This window comes from Henckelia pumila, chromosome 4, assembly GCF_033568475.1.
Source record: "Henckelia pumila isolate YLH828 chromosome 4, ASM3356847v2, whole genome shotgun sequence".
NCBI lineage: Eukaryota > Viridiplantae > Streptophyta > Magnoliopsida > Lamiales > Gesneriaceae > Henckelia > Henckelia pumila.
In genome coordinates, this window is record NC_133123.1 from 148,478,600 (window position 1) to 148,485,168 (window position 6,569).

At 29.4% G+C, this 6,569-nt stretch overlaps 1 long non-coding RNA gene across 1 annotated transcript; it reads left to right on the plus strand.

Annotated features, from left to right (window-relative positions):
* Nucleotides 1–4,984: 4,984 nt before the first annotated feature.
* Nucleotides 4,985–5,588, plus strand: LOC140867456 (uncharacterized). The gene is made up of 3 exons (XR_012145150.1): nt 4,985–5,119; nt 5,261–5,326; nt 5,425–5,588. It is a non-coding gene; the product is annotated as an uncharacterized lncRNA (long non-coding RNA).
* Nucleotides 5,589–6,569: the final 981 nt, after the last annotated feature.

Below are 6,569 nucleotides of genomic sequence, written 5' to 3' on the forward strand. Positions count from 1 at the left end.
TGCATGGAATGGTTGCAGAATTGGAGACTCAAGAGGCAGTGGCTAAGGTATTTTGTGATAGCCAAAGTGGGATTCATTTGGCTAAGAATCAAGCTTACCATGAGAGAATTAAACACATTGATGTTAAACTCTATTTTGTGAGGGAGGTGATCTCGAAAGAAAAGGTGAAACTAGAGAAGATCTCAACAAATGAGAATCCTGCTGATATGCTCACTAAATCTTTGCCTGGTACAAAGTTCAAATACTGCATGGAGTTGTTGCATCTTGAGATGGATAAAAGTCTAGCCAAGGTGAAGAATTGTTAAATGGGTGGCTGAGATTTCATCAAGACTTTTCAACTGGAGATCAAGATGGATTAACCGTTGATTGTTAGTTTGTTATTAACAGTTACTTTAGCAATCTATAAATGTGCTAATCTTGTGATTACTCTGTTGATATAACAATTGCTCTATACTCCATTTTTTCCTCTCTGAAATAACACTCTGAGTTCCTTCGATTTCTTCTTTTGATTCACACACTCTTTTCTTGTCAACAGATTTCTTCTACTGCTTGGATATTCATCTGTGAAACTTTGGTGATTGTCGAGTTAACAGATACCAATACTGAAACGATACGATATCATATCGTACCGAAATTTTTGGTATATACGATTTTTTTTCGGTACGATATAGGCGGTATGACGACATTTTTTCCCAACCCTAGTTACAAATTCTGGGGACTGGTCAATAACAGAAAAGAAAAGAATCAAGGCAATGATAAAAATCTCCGTCGATTTCTCCAAAATATTGTTGGTTAATTATGAGCCCAACTTGCCAATTTTAAGTAAAAGCAAATACATTCATTATTGAAAAAAACCTATGAATATGTGCACACTTAATTAAAAAAAAAATGTTGGTGTCTGATCATAAGCAAAAATCCTATTGATGATTATGGGTTTCATGACTTTTCAGAATCCAAACAATTCTTGTTCCTGTGGTTTTTCTTGTTTGTCTGCAAAAAGTGTGCCAAAATCATGAGATTTTACATCATTAATTACTATTTGCTAAACACCTTTATATAGTGTACAAACAAACAGTAATTACCTCAATTAGTGCTTCATTTTTTTAAATATCCCGTCTAATTATATATATATATATATATATATATATATAGTAACGTATAGTAATTATAATAATATTATAGTTATGTAAAGGCTTCATAATGATATGCATGCGTTATTAGTTGGAGTCAAATTTCTCCCTAGCTAGGTTGGCCTCTTTTTATCTTTTTGGATAGCTTGCCAAATTAAATTCTAAAGTTTAAGGATAGTCTCTTCTCATCAAATAACTTCACCAATGTTCGTCTTCCACATCAATATTTTTCGATGTCATGTCAGCACTCCAACAAAGAACGATTAAAATCAAAAAGAAAAAAAAATAGAAAACTAAGATCGTAAATTGTCAACAACGTGATAAAAAATGATAAACATGTAAATTACAAACTGAAAATTTGTAATTTTCCATTTTGTATAAATAATTTTTTTTTGAAACCTATAAATAATTAAGTAGTTACCTTATTTGAGTTTATCTATAGACTATTTATAGCTTCATGATCTCATTTAATAGTACTAATAGATCAGCCAACGCTTATCCCCATAATATTGAAATATATTCTATTATCTAATATATAAACATAAAAAATATCAATTGTTAGGTTTAGAATTATTGCAGCATCATAATTCATACATAGTAATATATATAGGTCTCTCGTAGCATCATCATATGTCCATAGAAATGTTGCTAAAATTAATTAATATAGCAAAAAATATACTTCGAGTCTATGCTCCTAATTTGAAACTTCAAGTTTAAATGATTTGAATCTTGTATTTTTGCGTTTTAAAACTTGAAAGCTGCCATCTTTCATTTAAAATTTAATCAAAAGGTGTAATAATGGGCAACTTTGATGTGATGCCATCGAGGAATTAATTATTAAAACTAGCTATTATAAGGTAAAGTTTTCATGCACATAAAATTTGAGTCAAAAAATTAAATTGGTACGTGATGACAAGAAAAAAGGGAGTTTGCGCGTGCTTTGGGATCGCAAAAGGAAATATAATGAAAATTAAAAGATAAGATGTGAAAATAATAATTGATTTTGGGGGTTCCTTTCTTCACATTTACTCAATCAAAAAAACACCTACCTATGCATAGGGAAATCTTCCTACTTGACCTTCAAAAAAAAAATAAAATCTTCCTACTTGGTTTTGTGGGTCATTTATTTGTCCCCTTCTCTATAATATAATATAATAATATCATATAACAAATATGTGTCGATAACTCAATCGACAAATAACGAACACCAACACCTCGAGTCATAAATATAGATACTTTGTCCTTTTTTAATGAAAAAAATTATAAATTGTGTAAATAATATTTAAGAAATAATGATATAAAATCCTACACCAAAACAACTTCTTTTTTCTTTAGTTTTAATGCTATTGCGAAAAAAAATTGGTGAAGATTTTGATATATATATATATATATATATATATATATATATATATATATAAAAGTTGGTGAAGGAGTTTAATTTTACTTTTATTATATATGAGCGTGGACGTGTGGTCGTATCGACATGAGATTTTGTTTTAAATTTGAGATTTTTGATGACATTGTGAGAGAAATGTTTTGAAAGATGTAAAAGGTGGGGTTTTTGGGGTATAATAGAATGTAAAATTTTGATTACTGGATCTTTGTTGAATTATTATGTATGAATTGGTAGTTGGTGGAATTATGATAAGGAATCAGATCTTTTGAAATTCTGTTAGATATTTGATTTAAATTTTATTCAATAATCGAGTAATTCTTAAAGTCACTTATGCATCCAATCTCATCATAAATACTGATTAATTTTCTTTCTATGGTTAACTCGAGAGATTTTGACTTGGTCTTCATCTCATATAATTTTTTTCCTTTGAAAGACTCCTAACCCTTTAAAATTAATATATATATAATAGTGATATATATATATATATATATATATATATATATATATATATATATATATATATATATGATGCGTGTCTATAAATTAAATTTTTATTTAAAATATAATTTTATATTGGTGCATAATAAACTTTTATGTGAAGTATAATAAGATTTGAGTAATTTATGTTTAATTTTATGTTTTTGATTATTAATTTATTATTAATTATTTTATTTAAAAAAAATTATTGAAGTTATGGGATAATGATACTTTGGCACTAAAAATTGGTATAAAATAACGTATCAAAAGTAGTTACTATCTATATCGCGAACTTTATAATATAGAAGATATATTTATTTTATTTAAAAATTATTATTATAGTTATGGGATAATGGTACTTTGCACTTAATAATATAAAATATATATGATGAACGTTGATTATTTGTTATATATATATATATATATTACATATTAACAAGGATATTAGAACAAACATCAATAAACATTAATACATAATGGTAAGACATTTGAGAGCTAACACGAGTCACAAGTTTAGATCCAACAAAGGTTGATGAATCAAATGAAAAGTCAAATCCAAAGTATATATATATATATATATATCACCAACCCGTTAAAGTAACTAACTTAATAATTTGATGGATCCACAAAAATATCCATCAGTTCATCTAATAAAAATTGTTTCAACAAAACTTTTAGTAAATTTAAAAAGTAACTAGATTTATTCCAAAAAAAAGAGTAATTAGATGGTTTGTTAATAACAATAAATATCTTAAAGATTTTTTTAAAACAAATTAGGATTTTTATAAAAAAAATATTTACATGAAAAATATGTGAACATCAATAATCGATTACGTGCGTAATTTTCTAATATATATTATATGTATATATATTTACGAACCAAGGAAAAGACTATCATCACTTAGAATTAGTTGGGCAAAACGGCGGCATATAGGGGTGTAATCGAGTCGAGTCGAGACGAGCGAATAGTTGACTACTCGAGCTCGATCCATATTTGACTACTCGAACTCGATCGAGTAATAAATTTCATATTAGAGCTCGAGCTCGTATATAATTCGAGTACTCGAGCTCGAAAATTATATATATATATATATATAAATAAAAAATATATTAATAAATAAATAAATATAATATTATATATATTATATTTTTATATATATTTATATTATATTATATATATATGTGTGTGTTTTATTAAATAGCTCGCGAGCTACTCGAACACATAGATTTAAAGCTCGAGCTCGAGCTCGATTGATGCTCGAGCTACTCGAGTTCGGTCAAATCAAACTCGAGTCAAGCTTTGACCGAGCTACTCACGAGTAGCTCGGCTCGTTTGCACCACTGGACATACCCGATGATCCAGAGTTCTAAAATTCCACGAATGACAGATTGGCCCAAAATAAACACCTAGCAACACTTTAGTGGGCTTTAAAAACGTGTTTATGGCCCAAAAAACGGCCCAGAACTCATCCGCCCAAGTCAATACAAAGTCAGGCACAGCCCAATGAAAAAAGTGTTTAGCTTAATTTTATTTGACTAAACACTTTCATAACAATGGGATTGACTTGATCATATAATAATTGAAATAATTAGTCAATGAGTTTTATAAATGAAAATCATTACACTCTTAGATTATTTTGTACCATCTGATATTACTTTTTATTTTATATTTTTTACGATACGAGCTCATTTTAAGAATTTGGACGGTGAGATAAGATATTCGAATAACGTAATTTAATACATGTCCAATATTTCGTATAATACATGGTTGTTTCTTAATTAACTCTCATGTATATTGAATCATAAAATGGATTTGGTATAATATATGATTTTTTCGGGATAATTCCCAAATATATCCTTATTATTTCTCTATGTTCCCAATTTTATCCCTCTAATTTATCATGTGCAAATTTTATCCCTCATGTTTTAACTTTTATCTCAATGTTATCCTCCACGTTATCTACACGTTAAAATTGTTGCCTTCTTTATTTGCCCCAAAAAAAGAATCTCCTTCCAAAATCCCTAAATTCATCGATCTCTCATGTCCATTCTCACACAAAGTGCTCGACTATTGCGAATCGTGAAAAGCTTTTTGGGCAAGCCGTCTTGGACCACTGTAAGTGACGATTTCCACCTGGATTCACCACTCAACTTTGAATCTCTACTGTAATTCTTGTTTCTGAGATGGATTATAGCTAAGAAATTGTATTTTGTTCTCTTTCATTTGCCTTCCTTTACCATCTGTAATTTTACCAAGCTTCACCGCTAGGCTTTGAAATAGTTCGTCGAGACAGTCATGATAGTTATTTCCGAGACAATGATGGTGAGCAATTTGATTTAAGTTTGCTGTTGTAATTTCAAAATATAAATAGTTATTGATATTGATATGTTTTTGTTTGTGCAATTTTTGTTGTATTGTAGGAGAAGACATGTTTTCGTGGGACGAAACCCAGACAAATATCAAGATGATGTGGTTTTTCAAAGTTTGGCTCATGATGTATTTTTAAGTTCTTGTATCAAGTTTTTCAAAGTTCATGTTACTGTATTTCTAAGTTATTGTATCAAGTTTATTTAAATTACCATTATCCATTTGTGTCAATGATATTTTCTGTCATTTATCAATTTATACGCAGACACCGATTTTGTCCTATTATTTATCCAAGTTTTGAGTTTTTGGAGTTTTTGCTCTTCCACTTCCTATTAAAATAACCCCATTAATATTTACTGAAATTTATTGAAACAAGAAAACAATGAAGTACAAAATAAACAATCCCTTCTGACCTTTCAATTTGAGTTAACTAAAATTCATTTTTTTTTCTACCAAAAAGGATTATTTATACATAACAGCTCAGAGGGAATTGTTTATGGCATAATTTCTAACCCACAAACTTCATCGTGAGATAATATGGACTAATCTTCATCATCTTCTTCGCCGGCTTTTTCTCGCCGCTGCAGCTCCTTTCTTCACCGACAGCTTCAGATAAACCTTTTTGGACTCGATTTTTGGCTTTCGGCCTTTTATATCTCGCCTTCGGCTCGAGTATTATAAAGATAACGAAAAAACTAGAGAGATATCTATACGTTTTTGCTCTTCCACTTCTCGTTAAAATAACCTTCTCGTGTTCTTCTCCATCCATTTATGGAGCATACAAGCCAACTGAAAATTGGCAATTTCATCTTCAGTTGGAAACATGGAAACACCAATAACTCTTTACTGGATCAACGATTCCAGTACGTGGTTTTATCTCAAACTACCAATATCAGCGATAGGCCAAACGGACTCACAAAATAGAATGTAAAATAACTAAACAAGAAATGAGAAATAGAATAAAACACCACCAAATACATGCTCCAGTAGTAAACAAAAATACATGCTCCAGTAGTCACATTTCAAAAAAGTTTGAATTCTACTGATAACAAAACAATAGTTAAAACATTACTGTGTTTGAGGCATGTATCATCATAAAACACCATCAAAACCAAAATATATAACTTCTAGTGTAGTACCAAAAAAAACAGTAGCGATAAGGCCAATTCAAGTCTTGCTTATAGAGGCTGCTGAAGTT